General features: G+C 35.9%; 1 protein-coding gene across 1 annotated transcript in view; it reads right to left on the bottom strand.

Moving 5' to 3' along the window:
• Nucleotides 1-20,869, bottom strand: part of PREX2 (phosphatidylinositol-3,4,5-trisphosphate dependent Rac exchange factor 2) — a 288,100-nt gene that overhangs the window by 20,646 nt on the left and 246,585 nt on the right. The window lies entirely within an intron of this gene.

Below are 20,869 nucleotides of genomic sequence, written 5' to 3'. Positions count from 1 at the left end.
AATATTTCGACTGACTTTTTTCTATTTTGAATTTACCTCCCCATAGTTTGGTGTTTTTTTACACATGTATTTACCTAAGTCTGGTCAGTTTTTCCTTGCAAATGGAAGGTCTATAATGCAATTGCTACTATCCGAGATATATCTAATTCACTTATGCTGCACTACAGAAGTCCAATACATTTGCTAGATTTTGATACTGCTGAATTAAGAAGAAGAGGAATAAGGGGCTTTAAACATTACTGCTAAAATTTTAGAAAGAACTTGACAACATGTAATTGTATTATTATACATAATTGGATTCTAAGAAGAAACATGTTAAGTTTCATTGGCTGTTCAATGACCCAACAAGCATTAACATGACACAGAACTCTTTACAAAGCTTAATAATACATAGTCAGATGGGCTAATGTGTTACAATTAGCTTTCCGTAGTATGTGATATTTACAAATATTTAGTGTATGAATCTGATAACAATATATATTTGTTGATTTACATGTTCCTGCATGCCCTAGAACGGCATATGCCCATGAAAGCCAAGAAGTACCGTTGACCGTTCACGCTTAAGAAAATCAGTTTTTCACAAAGCATTTAATTGTCAGCTTGCTTGACAGAGCACAGTCTTTTTTACCTCCTTAAAGTCTCCTCTACTCCAATTTTAGATCCTTATTGATTCTAACATTTTAATCAATAATGCTCATTACACTAGCTGAATGACACTAAGGAAAAAATTGTTTTCTTTTTCTAATCAAACTGAAATATGTCTGTTCTAGATAAAACATGACTTGCCCTCCTCTACTTATAACACTTACTTATTGTGAAGGATTTTTAACAAGCAGTCTATAATTTTATCCATTTAAAAATATTTTTAAACAGATTTATTTCTCCCTACTTCAAGCTATAATAAACAACAGTACAATAGCAAATTATCTGCCAGAGACTTTGACTTTAAAACATTTTACTCTAAACTCCCAATCAATCAGCATGACCAGTACCAGGCTCCCTGAGAGGGTACCTCAAAGGGTCACTTTTTAAAACCAATACACATGCATTACCTAATAGAAAAATCTACCTTATAATGGATGTGTATGCTTTTTTTTCACTATCCTACCCAAAACAGATGGCTTTGTCTACCTATATTTACCTTTCCCTACTAACCACTGTGTATGTTCCAATTAGGTCCCAAGATTAATTTGAAATTTTGAAAAAGTAAAACATTTAAAAAGATACAATGAGGTCAATGTGGGAAATACTGCCCGTGTTTGATTCACCATTGATTTGTCCAATGGAGGCCTACTTCTTTCATCACAACCTCACACTATTCCATTCTCCTGAATTAAGCACGTGGAAGAAAGCCCAGCAGTAAGGCTACAACACTGCCGTTAATATATCGCTATTTGCATCCAAGCTTTTTCTCTTCTCTCAGCTATCTCAATCTGAATGTCAAATGGAAAAATTCAGCATTACAAGAAGCATTTTGATTCTGACATTCTCGGAAAGATTCCAGATCCAGAAAGTGGCACATGGTTTTTCAATGGTTCATAAATGGATACTCAGAGTCAGGTTTTATAAAAGATCATTTGGTTTTATAGGTACTTCAGTGATTAGCAGTGAGATAGCTCTGCTAACCGTGGATAAGAAAATGAAGGAGAGTTATGAAGGCTGTGAATCCTAAGCAAATCCGTTCAGCTAAGAATTCATATTGGACCTGTCAATTTCCTTCCTAGCACCATCTCTATTTTCATATTAGGCAGTTAACTTAAAATTTAAATAAATTTATATTTTGGTTCCATCCTGGAAAACTTGGGCCTTCAGTTTTCAGCTCCTTCTAGCTGTATAGTATCATTTTAAAAATTTAGACAATTCTTTTCCTGGGATTCGCAAAAATAAAAAAATTAAAGGTGACAGAGTAGACTTTGTCCTTCCTAAAAAGGCAAATATAACATATACACTGAAGAAAGTTGTTCCATAATTTGAGTAGTAAAACATTCCAAGTAATAGCTCTGCTTAGGGCATACTCCTGAGAAAATGTACTTGACAGGGCTATAAAATTATGCAGAAATTGTGAATTTCTCCATAGAAAGAAACAAGAAAGGGTCAATATATCTGTGCTTATAAGGAATAAATCTTCTTGACATATTTTGTATTAAGAATAGATCCCACATCACATCAGAGATTCAGCAGAGTTTTAATATGATAAATATAACCTGTAGCTAATGGGTCCAATTTAATTTGAAAGGCTCTCTGATTTACAGTACTATGGAAAAGCCTCAAAGAAGTAACTTTAGTTCATTCATTCACTCAACAAATATATTTTGAATGTCTACTTTGTATCTACAAGTACTATTAGATGCTGGAAGAAATGGATTTACTACCAAGCTAAAAAGGGCTGAGACTCAGGGTCCCTTACTGGTATGGATCCCTAGCAAATTGTTCACAGAGCCACATTCCTTTATAGATTTTGCGACAGCAAAATGTTTTAACTGCAAATGGTTATGATTGCTGTCTTAACCATGTCTATCCCAACTCCCCTCTGTCGTGCTGTAGAGTGTTCGGATGGGCATGACTATTTCTGGAACTGAGCTAAAGGAAGTAGAATTATTGTGTACTTAGGCTAGGTTGACTGGAACCTACATACATGATTCACAGTCACTTCCATGTACAGGTAGGTTATTATGGTATTCTGGTGTAGAAATGGATTCCAGAGTATTTGTACTGCCCATTGTGCAAACTCAATCACCTAATGCTGAAATGGAGGCAGCAGGGCCTGAAGTTGTAATGCAATGTTTGTATCCCAGGGCGCCTAGGACTGTGTGTGGTGGAGAAAAAAACAGGCTAGAAATGTATAGAGCCAGAAGCTAGTCTGTGAAATATTCTTCCAAATATTATGGTTCATATGCTACAGAATCTTATAGGGATTCTCATACTGGACAACAATTAAAAAATTGTATAAAAGATGTAGCAATAATGCTGAAATTAAAAGGTGTTTCTAATCAATGATTTTTCTTAAAAAAATCTGATCGGCTATACTGGAGAAAAAAACCAATTATATTCCTATTCTTTCTATAGAAGATTATATTATAAAATTATTATAATTTAAAGAGGCAATCAAAGAGTATGTTACCAAAAACTGTGGAGGAAAAATGCATAGAGATGGGTCCGGCAATTAAGTAATAAAAAGTCTTTTGTTTTTCAGATTTTATAATGCTTGTGGTACTTGCTAGCATTGTAAACTTTGTAATTTTTTTGCATTCCAAATAAATAAATATTAAGTTTCATTTCTATTTTGTCTTGTAGTTTTTCTAACTTTTTCTTTAAAAGGGCACCTAACTGCAGGCTCCAAAATCTTTATCCACTCCCCAGTGTCCTGGGGATGCAACAGCAAACAGAAAAAAAAAAAATCCCATCACTTCTGGAGGTCACATTTCAAGGGAAGGAAGAAAGAAAGAAGCAAATATGTAATATCAAGTGGTGATAAGTTATCTAGAAAAGGGAAGTTTTTAAAAGAATAGAAAGTGAACAGGATGCAATGCCAGAGAGAGGTGCTGTTTTGGGGGAAGTCACTTCAGGGAGAGCAAGTGCAAAGGCCCTGAGGTTAATGCATGTTCTGTCGGCTTAAGGGCAAGTGTGGAGCTCAAAGTCCAGGGGCACACAGAGAGGAGAAGGAGATGAAGTTATAGAAGTAGTCTGGGCCCCAACATGCATGGCCTTGGGAGTCAGATTTTAGGAGTAAGTAAGACTTTTATTTTCTTAGTTGATATGAAGAAAAAAAGTCAACATTTACATTATGTGATGTAAAACAACAATTTGTTAAGCAAATTATCAGAATAATTTACTAAGTATCTATCCTTAATATGCTATCAATACTGTATTCAAAGCATCTTCAGTTACTTTCCAGGCAACATTTACAAAAGCCAGCCCTTCATCCTGATGCTTAAGGATTTCTACCAACCCTTCTTTCATTCTCTACTCCCATCTTCCCAGCACCGCACCTATTCCACCCTACCCAGAACTTCTTTCTGCTCATGGTCAACATTATGGTACCACTGCATAAGCCTCTCCTCAAATAAGGAATGTCTGTCCACATTGGGAGTGTCTTTCAAAATATCAGAAAACTGTTCTAAATGTAGAATGGCAGTTGCTATATGGTTGTCACAACCAGAGGTTCTAGGATTTGAGGATGTCTTGTAGGACTCTGGCCAGGTCACTTCTTCTCTCTCAGCCTCCTGTGAAATGACAAAAGCTGGCATACCGGCCTCATGAATGTCCTAAGAATGACCCGAAATGGCATGCGTGATCACTTAGCCATGTCTGCGGAGATGCTATCCCCACCCCTCTTTGTTCCTCAGCTCACACCATAAGTCAGCCTAACTGTGCTCATTATGGGACACACATTACTTGAAAAATCTGAGGAACGTGAGCTTTCATAGATCCTATTTCCCAAACCCCATTGTAAATTTTAACTTTTTACAAAAGCTATTTTCTACTTTTTATTTTTTAAAAAGATGTTCATTAAAATAACCTTGTGGTTAATTTTATAAAACTATAATTTAATCTTATAAAATTATGGTATTATATGATTATAAGTTCGTGATGTTAATGACAAACTTCCACCATTATCTCTTATACATTGGGAATTGGTGGAAGTAGAGTTCACCTGATTATAATTTGGCACTTGCTAATATGTTTCTTTGTGATTTTTCTTTCATATGTTTGTCCCAACTGATCCTAGACCTCAGATATCAATTTTATTGTATATGTCAAACTATAGAGGGAAACGTCAGGGAAAGTATACGAAACAGCCTCCTGTTCCTCGATCCAATTTTCAGATGGAATGTTCAGCATCCAAACCTCCCCCTCAACTAAGTCTCACCGGAGAGACAAACCTTATTTTCCTAAATTAGTCCAAATGTGACATATTGTGTTTTGATCATTTATTAACTCATATCTGTTATACTATATTTAGTTCACTTTGTAAGACTTCAAATCTTGAAGTAAGTTGTATTAGTCCTTTTTATTTTTATTTATTTTTAATTTTTTTGTATTAGTCCTTTTTTTAAAAAAATGTCAATCCTTCTCTTTGAGATGATTCATGGCGTTTGTATAATAAATGACATAAAAGATTCTCAAAACCCAAAGATCTTCTATACATTTACCATGATTCCAGACAAGAACATCAGTTTTACTCCTAATTACCTTTTTAAACATTATTGGTTTTTAAAATTCCCAATTACCTTTTAAGACCTCCTGAGCTCTAATGCTTCATTTAATGTTGATTCAAATTGTACTGAACAAGGAAGCCAATCTCCCAAGGGTTGAAATGCATAAATTGAGCACTTGGGGACATGCATCACCCCTTTTGGGCCACAAGGGCGATGTAGTAACTTACAGGCAAACTGGTGAGGGAAACCAGAACAATGTGAGGTTTACGGCTTTAAGCTCTGTTTTCGGACAGTGAATTTATTTGCAGACTCTTAGCTCACAGTCAGAGTTCCGATGTTTTCCTTAGTAGCTAATCATTAGATTGTTCTCTCTTGGGGGTGATTCCAAGCTTTCCTATTACTAGTAGAGAAGGGTCATTCAGATTCTGACGCAAAGAAAACACATGAAACACTGGTGTGATGAAGAGCTCTGAATTTGCAGCCACAATAATTTGCTGTAAACTGACATGATGTAGATGATAAAGTGAGAAACATTAAAATAGAAAATGCAACCTTTAGCAAGGGGTAGTTTGCTTTTTATTTCTTCATATTTGTTAGAATTGAGGCTAAACATTGAAAATCTATTGTACTCCTCAATAATGTTACGTACTTAATTTTTTTTTTTTTTTACGTACTTAATTATAACTGAAAATTATCCTCCAAACAAAACCCACTGGAGTCACTGGATTTAGGGATACATGTTGAGACTTCAAAGGCTTCTTGAGCAGCTATTTTAACTATTTTGTGCAAAAATAGTAGAATTGAGGCACTTGGAAAAGTATGTTCTTTTTTTTGTGTGTGTGTGCTCATGCAGTATCACTAGCAGAATGATTTTCTTGTTAGAAAAACAGGATTTTGGGGAAGCACATAACCACATCTAACAGCATGTGTTGGGGTCTTCTAAGTGTAAGGGACCATATGTCAAACAACAGTTTTGACCAGTTCTGCAAATGGTGGCATTAGCCATGACCTCTTAACAATCTATATAAACTGCCTAAGTATTAAAACTCATCTGAATCATTTGCATCAATAGGAAGGTTAATTAGATTTTGTACTAGATAAATATAAAGTGAAACAAATACTTTGTAATTCTGAAATCAGTGAGTTTTGTCCCATGCGGAATTCTACGTAATTACTGGAGGTCTGATTTTGTTTTTTTACCTCTGGACTTCCACTTGTCCTACCTCATTTTCACCATCCTTTATAACTCCAATGCTGCCTTTAGTCATGGAAACAAGAAGGAGAAAATTCCCTAAGGTCAAATGCATCCCTCAGAGTCTATATTAAGGACATCCTGAGGTACCTATTATTTTGATAATATTCTTCACATGAGTTATACGTCTTTATATGGTTATAGGTATGTACATCTAGAGTCCTATAGATTTATATTTTAAAACATGAAATAATTTCTCCTTTTCCTATAGAAGTCATCTTTTTTTTTTCTCCTTTAATTAAAAACCAGACCCATTATACTTGTTCAAGTGACTGTCACAAACAAGTTATTAGGACTCTAATCAGCTGTGGCTCTCTGAGATAGTTTACTAAGCTGATTACCAGGGCAGCATTCAAGTTTTGCAGAGAAATAATGACTATTTCAATCTCAAGAGAATGAAGTAGGTGAAATAAACTGGAACAAAGCAGCTACTACTGCTCTTTGCACACTACTCTTATACACAGAAGCTTTTATGACAGATGGAAGGCTCTGATGATCGCCTGATTTTATGCACTCTACAGCATCATCAGAACTTCTGTCCTGGGTAGCCTAAGGCAGATTAGTTTCAACAATCTTTGAACTAAGAACACATTTCTCCTTGTTGGAGAAATATAAATGATTCTGCTCAGTTTCCAAGTGTCTTTACTTCTTTGTGCTTTTCTCATGCTCCCATCTTATTCAGCTATAATAAAACAAGCAGCTGTAGTAGGAAAAATACCCAGGTCAGAGCTTCTCCATTGATATGGGCTTCAGAAGAAAATAGTTAGAAGAAATAAGATGTAGAAATTATCTAATTCCTTAAAGTTTTCTTGCGAAATGGTATTTTTAGTATCTTTACTGTTCCCACTTTTACAAAACCTTCCCAGAATGAGTGCAGTCAAGATTAAAATCATAGCTTTCCTAAAGTCTGTTTCTAGTTATTTATGATTTACCCACTGCTTCAATTCCAGGTGGAGAAATGTTATAAGCCCCCAAGCCACTCAAAATAAACTCATCCATTATAAGAGATGAATGTATTGTGCAATTCCACATGTTAACGTACCTAACTCTAGTACCTTTCATGCTAACTTAATTTCCTATTTCTTACTATGTCATCAAGCTCTCCTATTTTGGTACAATCTCACTCTGACTCTTCCTAGTCTTGCCACTGTTTTTACCGTGTAACAAAGGTGATTGTTTAAAAATGCAGATGAAATGGGCACATGGGTGGCTCAGTTGGCTGAACATCCAACTCGATTTTGGCTGAGGTCATGATCTCAGAGTTGTGAAATCAAGCCCCACGTTGGGCTCTGTGCTCAGCTCAGAGTCAGCCTGAAATTCTCTCTCTCCCTCTCTCTCTGCCCCTCCCCCTACTCACCTGCTCTCTTTCTCTCTCTCTCTAAATAAATAAATAAGTACAATCTTTAAAAAAATGCAGATGAAAATGCAAAGATTCAAATGACTTCCACTTCTTAACATGCAATACAAGATGTTAACAATATGGTCCCTGGTTTTTCCTTCTTTGTTATTCCACTCTACTGTGTACGGTTCTCTGAAATCACCACCTCTCATAGTTCTCATGTGCTGTTCCCTCATGTATATGATCTCACATGCTTGGTTTGGGTCACACATCATATCTCTTATCACGCTATAGCATACTTGTGGGAAAAGTGTGGGGCTAAAGAGCATAGGCATTGCAGGTAAACTTCCTGAGTTGGAGCTTGGATTTGCTAAAACTGTGTGAAGTTGGGCAAGTTACTTAAGCTCCTGAAACTGTTTCCCCATCTGTAAATCAAGTTTAATGATATATTATGTTATAATATTATTTCCAGGATTAAATGAAATAATTCATGTCTAGTACTTAACACAGGGTATAACTTAACTAATTAATACAGGGAGCATGTTCTTAATAAATGTTAGCAATTTTCATTAATATTACTACCACTACCACTACCGCCATTGCTACGCTGGACTGGTATTTGAACTGATGGGCCTTCCTAGATCCTACATACTTCCCAGGACTCAGTAAGCATTTCATTTAGACTTACTGAAAAAAAATGACACGAATTCTTCATGTATGCCAATGGTATTATTAAAAGTATACTCCTAAAAGGTAAGATTCATTTCTTTATACTCTGCATTTGTTCAATGTATTGTATGCATTTTATTTATTTGTTCAAGAAGTGTTCACTGATTAAATAAATTTGATGAAGTAATAAATGCAGTAGAGGGACAATAAACATTAGTAAAAATGTAATCATGGATTCTCTTATGGTTTATAAATAGCAAATGACTTTTCTTTCATGAACCATGGCTTACACACTTCCCTTTCTCCGGGTTTAACCACTGCTCATATCATGTCTTTTGATTAACAACCCTGGATGAATTTTGACAGTACTCGGAAAAAATACATTATAATATGTCCAATTAATTATCACAATATTAATTCATTAACTATTAATTACTCTCATCAAAGTTATCATGGGAAGATTTCATCAGTACTGCCTGTTTGACAAGAGACAAACAAAAATCTTGAAAACCTCAACAGACATCCAGAGGTTATTTCTATAGAATCTACTGGAAATTTGCCTGAGTGAGGATTATGGGCTTTTGAACTGCAACTACTGTTAGACTGTCACTCATATTTTCTTAAAGGAAGTATGTAAATATTTAATATTTATTAGGCATGTGTATATATCAGATGAGTGAATTCCTTATTGTTTAATTTATACTTATAAATATATTTCTATTTATCAGTATTTTCTGGGTTCAGAAGAAAACATCTGAAACTAACAGAATCCCTTCTTTCATAGTGTCAACATGACATGTTATATATTCTTCTCTATTGCACTTTGAAACTTATAAATCTATTCCTTGGGTCATTTCATTTAAAATCTCAACTCAATCTTCTGACCACCTCTCTCCTATTGTCATCATTAAAGAGAACCCATGCTCCATGATTATGGCTGTCTGACTTCCAACGTGGTTCTTCTGTCAAGACCTCATATTTAAGTACAGTGACACCAAGGACTCTCTGCTTTGGTATAGCATGGTGCATGCCACACACTGGTGCTCCATAGTTTTCTTTTTCCTCTCAATGAATGAAAGAATAAACAAATGGTAGCATCTGATTCTTTTCAAGTTCTAAATATTTGTCTCTAACACATACTCTTGGGTTTTGACATCAGAAAAGAAAACTTCCTGTCCTTGAATACAAAGGGATCCTGTTCTGCTGCTCTTGAATGACTTTCTACAAGATACCAAAGGAGAATTCTAAAAATAAGTTCCCATAGAACCCAGTGTTTTGTGTATTCTATTTCTTACAGATGAGAGGAGTTAACTCTTATGTTTTTCATACTCCTATTTCATACTATACTGACATTATTATGACTTTTTTTCTAGCTTTGTTGAGCTATAATTGACATATAACATTTTGCAAGTTTAAGGTGTGTAACATGTTCATTTGATACACTTATGTGTTGCAAAATGATTACCACAGTAGGGTTTGCTAGCACCTGTATCACATCACAAAATTACCACTTCTTCTTCATGGTAAGAACTCATTTAAGACCTCCTTTGCACCCACTGTGATTTAAAAAAAAATAGTTCTTACAAGGTCTCCCCTATTTAGTAGGTATGATCTAGTTATTTTATCTTATTTTTAAAGATTTATTTATTCATTCATGAGAGACACAGAAAGTGAGAGAGAGGGGCAGAGACACAGCAGAGGGAGAAGCAAGCCCCTCACAGGGAGCCCGATGCGGGACTTGATCCCGGATCCTAGGATTATGACCTGAGCCAAAGGCAGGCACCCATCCACTGAGCCACCCAGGCATCCTTGATCTAGTTCTTTTAAACTTGTATTTCATATTTTTTCTCTGCAATGAGAAGATGGATTCATTATCAGAAACAGAGGAAGACAGAAAAACCCAGTGTTCACTATTGCCAGGTCTTGCAGTAGATGCTTTCACATGTATTGTTCATTTATTCCTCTGCCATCTTTTTTCAGAAAGAAATCATTATTCCCACTTCACCAATAAGTCCCTGAGAGACCAGGTGATGTAATCACAGTCACAGAGAGGAAGTAACAGGATTCAAAACCAGTTTTCTGATTCAAAATCCAGGGCTCTTTCCATCATACCAAAGTCACATCATGTGGATTACTACATTTAGAAATTACAGCTCCCCACATCCATAAGTCAACAATCACAATCGTGGTCTCAGCATTTGTACTTTAAATGCATTGTTTTGGTAGGGGTTAATTCAGCCAGCCCAAACCACTTCACTATGAATGTAGACCCCATCATACGAAAATACATTCATGATTAAAAAGGATTTAGATTTGAAGCATGCTAAGTAATATATCGATTGTAAAGCAATCAAGTAGGAAAAATAAACTGAAGGGAGACTGCGTGCCTTCTCTACCACAGATCTGCATTTTTCTATATAAAATGCACTGTTCTGTGTAAAGCATGTTCATTCCCGCAGTGATCTCATTTATTCTGGCTTCTAATTACTTTTAAGTACTGAGCACAGAGAGCCACTGTAAAAAGTCTACTGACAACCAGAATGAAGCACCTGAATGAAAAAACTAATTGTTTAATGTTGTTTCTTTCCCCTGCTCCCTTTTATTACCTTACACAGAGAAAGAATCAAACACCTGAGGGCTAAATGCAGTATGTTAAATACTGCTCAGTTCCCAGGTGACTGCTATGGTTCTACACAGGCAGAGCCTCTGCAAAATTAATATGGAAAGGCCCACTGTCAACCTATTGATCTTTCCCACCATGGTCACTCTTAGCAAAGTGTCTGTGACAAATGGAAAGCTTGAGAAAATTGCCACAAGTTTATAGGGGTTTCTAAAACCTAACACCTATGTCCTTGTTCCCCTGAAACAGAGAAGGTGCTTTTTCCAATAAAACACATAAATACATTTATGTGAAAAAAGAGCAGATACTTGTTTTCAACAATAAAAGAATTCACTCATCTGATATATACACATACACATGTCTAATAAGATACTAAATATTTACATTCTTCCTTTAATAAAATGTGAGTAACAGTCTAACAATAGTTGCAGTCCAAAAGCCCATAATCACTCAGGCAAGTTTCCAGTAGATTCTATAGAAATAACCTCTGGATGTCTATTGATACTTTCAAGATTTTTGTTTGTCTCTTGTCAAACAGGCAGTACTGATGAAATCTTCCCATGATAACTTTGATCAGAGTAATTAATAGTTAATGAATTAATACTGTGATAATTAATTGGACATATTATAATGTATATTTTCCAAGTACTATCAAAATTCATGCAGAGTTGTTAGTCAAAAGACATGGTATGAGCAGTGGTTAAACCCGGAGAAAGAGAAGTGTAAGCCATGGTTCATGAAAGAAAAGTCATTTGCTATTTATAAGCCATAAGGGAACCTGTAATTACGTCTATTGGGCTTTCAAGATTATTGTTTGACTCTTGTCAAACAGGCAGTAAGGATGAAATCTTCCCACGAAGATCCATTCTGGATTCCTATGTGTCACAGCCTGAGAGCTGAAAATCAAGGGGTTAATGAGCATTTGAAAAGAAGGCAAGGAGGTGGCAGGCAGAGAGGGGTGCTGCGCAAAACAACAGAACAAACGGAACAAACAAACGCAGAAGTGATGGGCAACAGCTGGAGAGAGATCCTGGCAGCAGAAGCACAGCCAAATTGAATACTCAACTCACTCCATATATCTTCAGGCAAAAAAGCAATCGAATTTAAGGGGCACATTTTCAGCACTGCACAGGGAATTAGCCATGAAAGTCCCATTAAAGATAATGGGACTTTCTATTGCAACTTTCAATACATTCTCTGATAGTTCTCAGCATATATCTTTAAGCCTAGGCTTAAAAATCAACCGCCAGGCAAAGCATTCCACATCCTTCATTCCTTCCCAGGCAAGCCCATTAAGGTGTGTTTTTCTTTGACCTAGTTTTTCATTGCTGAGGTTGGCACAGAGGCCATAACGGGGATAGGTGATGAGCACATAGGCAGACAAGGATGTATTCGCTGTGCTAAAAATGGGTATGAATATGAAACGTGTGTGAGTTAGGACCTCAATTACCAGGTTTGAATCTGCTTTTCTGCATTTTTGATTTTTCAGCCTGGACTCTTGCACCAATTTCTTTCATTTCTGTTTTGTTTTGGGGGATTTAACTGAATAGGTTGGGTACCTTTCCCGGCTGCCCAAAGTCCTTCAACACTCCCTTTCTATTCCCATCTTCTCTACTTTGCTATCTGCCTTCTGTCCTTACTCTGTAGGTTCTTTGACGATGCCAACACTTACGGTTGTCTGGCACGTGATTTTTCACCTGCCTCCCAATTCTCCGACACTATACCACAACCATTTTCTCTTTGACCCGTTTACCCAAGTCACTGAATAGAGCTTTGTATCAGTATTTTTTAGACCTTTCTAGTGGATCCTTCCTTCAGTGTTTTATTCGGAGGCTCCTCCTTTGTTGCTCCTCTTAATCAGGGTGCCAGAGGATGGAGCAGTAGAGAACCAGGGAATATGAACACTCCATGTGCGTTCCAGGGTGGTCATTTCTCAGTGTTCATGGTTGGCAGCTGATCACTCTTTTCTCACACTTCTGTGCCTTTTTCCTGGAATATCTCTTCCCTGTTGCTAACACATGAAGTATATTCCCAGAAAATTCTTAGTAATGTTTTAAACCAGCTCAAATGTATCTCTTTGAAGCCTTCTCAGATATGGTCCCTTCTCCAATCTTCCTGTTCTCAAGAATCACTTCACCTCTGTTTTTCCACAGCCTCTTTGCTATGTTTGCGTGTATATACCCATTTACATTATACCCATTCATGCATATATACCCCTTTAGTCCTTGCTGTCTATGAATCTGTCAGAGGACATCCCCATAGAAGACATCATGGACATCTAAACTCAACATGTAACAGATTAATTCCACATCCTTCTCCACTGGGCCATCTTTCATTTCCTTCATTGGCTAATTACTAGTCATGCTTTAAAACCTATAACAGGTGCTACCCTACACCCTTCCTGCTTTACAGGATTTCATTCTCATACCTCTGTATTCCTCCAGATGGTACTAGACAACCTACTACCAATTTAAGATTAACATCATAAAGGCATAAGCGGCCACTTCCTTCTGTCAACTTTCTTCATGTCACCTGCTCTCCTGATCCAGGTTCATACAGAGGAAGAGATAGCCATATTACTTCTCTCCTCTGGAGGATCGAAATTTTGACTTACGACATTTATTAGAGCGGTTATAAAATCACTAACCTTGAAGCCCTCAGAAACACATCCCAGAAAGTGACTGGCATTTTATTTTCTTTTTAATATAATTTTGCAGGTTTAGGAAAAACAATAACTTCAGCTTATTTAAAATAAATTTTGAAGACTCATGCCCTGCTTAACAATTTTTATAGTGATTCTGTATTTATCACTTTTAGATAGCTAAATCCAAATAAAATTTAGTAACACAAATGCTTAAATTTTATTAAATTCAAATTTAATATGTTCAAATAGTAAAACTGGGTTTGGCAAATACTGATGAAACATAATTAGTAATTACATATTTAGATTGTTTTGTCTGGGTGCCTGGCTGGCACAGTCAGTAGAGCATGCAACTCCTGATCTTGTGGTTATGAGTTCAAGTCCTGAATTGGGCATAGAACTTATATAATTTTTTTTAAAACCCACTCTTATAGATTATTTTTATCAAGATATGTTTAACGTATTATGATTACTGAAACTTTACCAATTTTAATGATGTAAGGTAATCATAAATAAACTCTCATTTTTTATATACTGAAATTAAGGCTTTGGGGCCAATATCACGTGATAGCTGAAGGTCAGAACTAGAACCCACAGCAGTAAGTCACTCTCATAATTACTGTCTTATTCTTCTTTCACAGTAATCTAAGTTGAAGAAAACAATGGACATTTTAAAATTACAGAATAATTTAATACACTAATTTATTAAGATTCATATCAATTGCAAAGAAAAATCTAGGTAACAAAACAAACATATATGGAAATTTGACCCATCTCTAAGGTAAATAACTTTTACGAAAGATAATGAAAGAAATTAAAGAATGGAACTTCTATCATATTTGAAATATTTGATTTCTTATCTTTTTAAAAAGATTTTATTTATTTATTAATGAGAAACACACACACACAGAGGTAGAGACACAGGCAGAGGGAGAAGCAGGCTCCATGCAGGGAGCCTGACATGGGACTAGATCCCGGCTCTCCAGAATCACGCCCTGGGCTGAAGGCAGCACTATACAGCTGAGCCACCCAGACTGCCCATGATTTCTAATCATTTTAATAGAAAATACCTATATTATTTATCTGGTTTTTAAAATTAATATAAATTATGGAGGTTTATTTGCCTATTTTACAATTCAGCATGACTTGAAATTCTAGGTTTATGTTTCTTTTCTTCCCCTAATTTTACTAAGGTTTAATTGATCTAAATATTGTACATGCTTAGGGTATATCATTTGTTGATTTTAAGATATATATGCACACACATCATGAAATATTCATCCAATCAAGTTGATTAACATACCCATCACCCCACACAATTAGCATTTTCTTTCTCTTCTTTTTTTTTTTTTTTTTTGGTGGTGAAAACACTTAAGATCTATCCTCCTAGCAAATGTCCAAGTATACAAAACATTATTGTTATGTACAGTCTCACTGTCCTATATTAGATATCCAGAACTTATTCTCCCATAATTGAAACGTTGTATCCCTTGACCAACATCTCCCCACTTTCTCCTCCTACCAGCCCATGCTAATCCCAGTCTATCCTCTGCTCCTATGAGTTTGGCAAAGTATTTAAGATTTACACTTATATCCTATCATGCATAGGATATATCTTGTCTTTCTCCCAGAGCCCCATTCTAAGAGTCTTATTTTTTCCCCTTCTAAAAATTAGAGCACAATCATATATTTTCATATTTGCTTTTGTTTTGATACATTAGTGATTTTATTAGATTTCAAACAAACAAGAACAGTTACATTGATATAAAATTTTAAATGTTGAAGAAAAATAGTCATAACTGCAGTTACATTTAATGGCAATTTTAAATGTCATTTCCGTTATTACTACTACTACCCTATATAAATGTACTGTTTTAGACTAATTTGCTTCAGATTCCTATGGAGCATAATTTTAGAACTTCTTGTTGAGAATGTACAGTACCCCGAGATTATGAGCTAGTATATCGAAAGGCTTCTTGTGTTCTATTTAGCCATCTTTCTGGAGATTTAAAATTCAAGTATTTCCACTAATCTTGTTATTGAAGCTTTCAAGTCGTTTTTGAACAAAAGATAAATGGATATATCTGAAACCTACATTTGCTTATTATGGTAATTTATTTTTTCTGTCCCATACCTAGAATCTAACTTACAGATGGAAATTCCCAGAGTAAATCTCCTCCTCTTACTTGATGTTTTCACCACACAATGGAAAAAGATGCAGCTTTATTATCTGCCCTATCAGGACTCTGATTACCTAAGTCAGGTCACCTTGAGTGCCCCACTTTTACAAGATTCTGCATTCCTAAGTTGGGCCTATTTGTCAATTTGTCCTTTGATGTCACGGTTATGACAAAATAAAATATTTCCAAGAGAGTCCTTCAAAGTTCATACAAAAATGGTTTCTAAAATTGCTAATTAGTAGTTACCTGAAAAGGTTTTTTCTTTTTTTTTTCTTTTTTTTTTTTAATTGCTTACATGAACTGGGCATCCGTACAGGTTCATCATTTGAAATAAAAACTATTTGAACCAGTAATATATATTTTTCTTCAGTTGTTTTTATATTTTAATTCCTGGATTTCATTTTCCTAACCAGTGCTTATAATCATTCTTTGGGTCCTATATGATGGTCATAGGATGGATTATATAAATGCTTGTCAGGGAAGGGGAAGAGAGGGTTGACGCTGAAGATTCAAATACCAAGGGTCATACTGTCAAATGTGAACATGTGTCTCAATTTCCACATAACCAACAGTGAAATGCATCTTGGGAACAGACCCCTCTAAAGTTAGAAGCTTCACATATTTGTGGCCTTTTAGTTCCTAAAACTCTATATATGTTAAAACTAATTTCTGCAATGTATTAAAAAAAGTCTAACACTGTAATACACAGATGGTAGCTAGCTTGATGTTTATCAATGTTTTTCAATAGTGAGAACAGGCAGGCCTTGCCACAGACTGTTTCCTTCTCACACCTGAGCAGGGTTCTAATCAGAAGACAAGACACTGACCAATGCCAGGTGCTGGTGAACCCCGGATTCAACAAGCTCCTCCTAGTGGTGCTGCTCACAACCCCCTACTGGATGGGCGAACAGGAGGTACGTTACTTTAAAATGCAGAACCTTGTTTCCTGGAAGAGATTCATCCTCATAACAAAGTGTGAAGATAAAACATAATTTGTGTGTACAGGTCACCGAGGTTTAGGTTCAAAGCCATCACAGGGCGAGTGAGGCCTATGCTCAAATCACATATCCTCCCGCAGGGCCATATCAAGGTTCTAACACCGTGAAGATCAATTATTAAAAGATACTGAGAGTATGAGGACAAAAACTCTTTGGAACAAGTCCTTAGAGGGAAAAACCATGATCCCAGATTTCCTGCCCTCACGAGAAATTTTTTTGAAGTTATCTTTTCAGGTAGCCTCTGGAAATTTCCACCTACTTGTTCCCACTGGCAAAGGAAGCATAAGCTAATATCGCGAGAAGGAAATGACATCTTTGTTTTTGGACACAGTAAGACCCATGATTCTTGTTTTATAACATTTGCAATATACTGATTTATGCTGGTTAAAGAAAAACAGTTGGCTGTTAAGCTGGGGTGGGAATAAAGAACTACAACAAAATGAAATGCCGCATTGAATGGAAGGATGCTGCAGTATGAAATAAAAGAAAATTTAGAATCCCTGTTTGCACGCTTTTGGATTGCTTGCAACAAATAACTGGCAGGAGTGTGAGAGAACTTTAAAAGCCACGAGCCGATTCAGTAATTTAGAAGTGTTCAATTTGGTAAAAACCAAGTTTTGTCTATGAAGCAGGTATGTAGAATGGCATATATCTTCATGGAAAAGGAAATTGAAAAAATATTTAATTCAAATGTACAAACATTTGAATTTGTTAGTCAAAGAAGCATAAACTAAAGCACTAGTGATATATCATCTAGGAGAGAAGCACAATACATAAATGGATTCAAATACCCTCTGCAGACCAGAAAAAGGTGCAAGTGCCACATAACTACCTAACCTTCTGGTTGTGTTGTACATGAGAATGAAGCTTTTGGGAACCCAAATAACATATATTACTGGTCACAAAGGTTTAAACTCTTTGACATAGTATTTCTATCTGGAGGATATTTTTTTTTCTTGTAACTTAGTGGAAAATAAAATTGAAATCTGAACAGCTATATAATGAAAGCAGCCTCTCTGCAGGCATTATGTGCAATGGACAAGGAAGATAAACCACTAAATTAACCATTTAGTAAACTATGGTACAGCAACTGGTTCCATTAACTATGTAACGAATAAAAGTGAAAATGAGAAAATCTACATTGTACATTTTGAAAAAACAGATATAGTTGTAATGAGCATAAAGCAGATTGTTGAACCATATTTACTAATAAAACTGTGTTTAATTGTGTGTTGTTTGATGAAAACTGCAAAAGATGACACAAAATGAACATGAAAGAAGGCTTGTCAGGATAGTAAATTATAAAAATGCTCCACTGGTTAAACTACCTTTAATATCAAGTTTATACTGTTTAAAAGGCAAAAACCTGCTTTTAAGAAGAGACAGTCCTGTTCTTCCACCATCCAATAGCAATCACTGACATAAGTGATTTGTTAAGAGAGTGTGGGCAGGGAAGTTCATCAGTAGAATTGTAATACACACAAAGGACTTCCCTAGGGAAAAGAATTTAATAAAAACAAAGCCAGGCTAAATGCTATGAGAAGATTTTAATAATTCATCCTGAATTCTATTCCTGCTAATCTTGCATTCACTGTTGTACACAGCTCTGCCATCCAATTCAGGTTGGCATTAAAACATCTAGACATTAATGCTAATTAAATCTGCCTTTTCATTCTGAAAAACCACATTATTCTCTTTAATATCAAACACATGCAGTATCATTCAATACTCTACAAATATTTTAGATTCTCCTTTTATTTTGTAAATAAAATCAGAAAGGGCAAGAAATTGACTATCTCATGTGGATGCAATAGCACTGACCATTTCTCATCTGGGTTTTAGAAGTAAATGATAAAAATAGTTTGTGTGATATTTATTCTGATTCACAGTGTGGACTTCACCCCTTGTCAGAACCTGAAGCTAAATCTCCATGTCTAATGTTGAGGGCAGGTGTGGATCTACTTGGGTTTCTCTCTGGCTGTCTGAATTCTAATTATGAAGGAATTATTTTAAGAACAGCCTTTACATGAGATTTCTAAATCCAATAATAAATTAGCACATTTTATTGTCATAAAAAATTTAAGCACAGCCTTCACCAAGAGATTAAAAGATAATGTTAAGCTCCCATTTTATTCCCCATAATAGAAAAATAGAGCTGTGCCTTTTTCAAATAGTTTTAACTTTAAATTCAGCATTTGTCCTGGAATATTTGTCCCTATATCTCGGTAAATGTCTCTGCAATGAACTAACTAAAGCTACATTTATTTTGAACAGAAAAAGGCAAACTACTTTGAAATTTCAATGTTACTTGTGGTCCCAACACACCCATCAATGAATATGGTAATTACAAAACAATTGTGGGGCATCAATCTATTTCTCTTATGAAACATAAGTCAGATTCTAAAATTGCTCATGGGATAGCAGAGAGAATAATCAGGACAACCTGGTCATGGTTCTAGAATTAAATGCAGATTTAGTTGCATTAACTTTCAGTAAATTAATGTGGGAGTAAGAGAGTGTGCTTGTAGTTTCAAAGTCCGAAGTGTCCCCTTCGTGGTCATAGTATATCTAGTCCTCAGACAACCATGACCTTGCACCAGGGTAAGATAAGAACACCAATCATCAAAGTCATGACACTTCACTGAGGCCACAATGGCCTTCGTGCAGTTCCTTGAGCTCCCATGTGAGCTCCCACATTTGCACCGCTGCTCCGATGGATCAAATGCTCTTTCCCAGAGATATTTGCATAAATCACTCCTTCATTTCATACAAGTCTCTGATGAAATCCCCTGTTGGATAGTGCTACCCCTTCTTCCCATCCTGTCACCTAATACCCCTCTGACTTCTGTTTTTTTTCTACTTATTCCATCTACTGCATTACATATTTATTTATGTTATCATGTTGCCCCAACACAATGCACACTATTTGAGAATAGGGACTTTAATTTTTCAAGGCTGTATTCCCAGCAACTAGAGCAGTGCTGGCACATAATTGGTGCCCAATGCATATTTACTGAGTGAATGAATAATGAATACATAAATGAGTGAATGAATAAGTGGGAACAGAAGGAGTGAACATGAGTTGATCAGAAGGGAGAGATCACTTCTCTGCTAGTAAACAAATTATGAAATATTTTATGCATTTGGTTGCAGACGATATTTTCAATTAAGCTTATTATAGCTTGCAATGGAGCACAAAGTACACAGCCATTAAAATAAAGGAAAAAATCTGTATGCTTTGTCAACCACAGAATATAATGCTCCTTTCAGAGGAATAAGGTCTTGCCATACTTCGTAAGCAAGAACACGCTGTGGAGGACCTGAAGACTAGAATTTCAGCACACCAAATCGAAATGGAATTTTACAGATGAGAACCTGCTGCCTTGGATCATTTTTCTCCTACTTTTCACCTCTTCACCCTGACTCATCAAAAGTCAGTTCAAATATCACGTTCTTTAGGGAAAGTTCTACCCATCTCGGAGATCTGTTTTCCTTCTGAATCTTAGATTTTAGCTGTAAGTTTCCTAGGTCACTTGCATTTTCTTGCAATGGAGGTCTCTTTGTTATTTTTTATTATGTTATCATCTTATTATATCTTTTTCTTATTTTTGTTGTCTGTTGTTCATGTTGTACTTATGCTTCTAACATGAGCATCGTCACTTTATGATTTTACATGACCTACAGTCCAACTGCAGTCCTCTGTGTTGGTCATGTACCAAGTAAATGTGACTAAACAATTCTATCATCCTCAAAATCTAACTGGGCCAGTTCCAAGAAGAGGCTGTGATGGGAGACAGGACATTATTTACCCACTCAGATTACAATGCGGACCAAATTCTGCTTCATTATTGTTAATACATGGTTTCACTTCCTTGTGAAAATGGTGAGGAGACAGAGGAGGAGCAAGTGGTTATGGGGAAAGACTTGACATGGGCTCCTCCACCCCCATTTCACAGCTGACTCAGTTGTAGGAGTTCATAAGCCTCCCTTGGATGCCCCAGACTGAGTACA

Source organism: Canis lupus, chromosome 29, assembly GCF_003254725.2.
Source record: "Canis lupus dingo isolate Sandy chromosome 29, ASM325472v2, whole genome shotgun sequence".
Taxonomy (NCBI): domain Eukaryota; kingdom Metazoa; phylum Chordata; class Mammalia; order Carnivora; family Canidae; genus Canis; species Canis lupus.
This window is presented reverse-complemented; position numbering and strand designations above follow the sequence as displayed.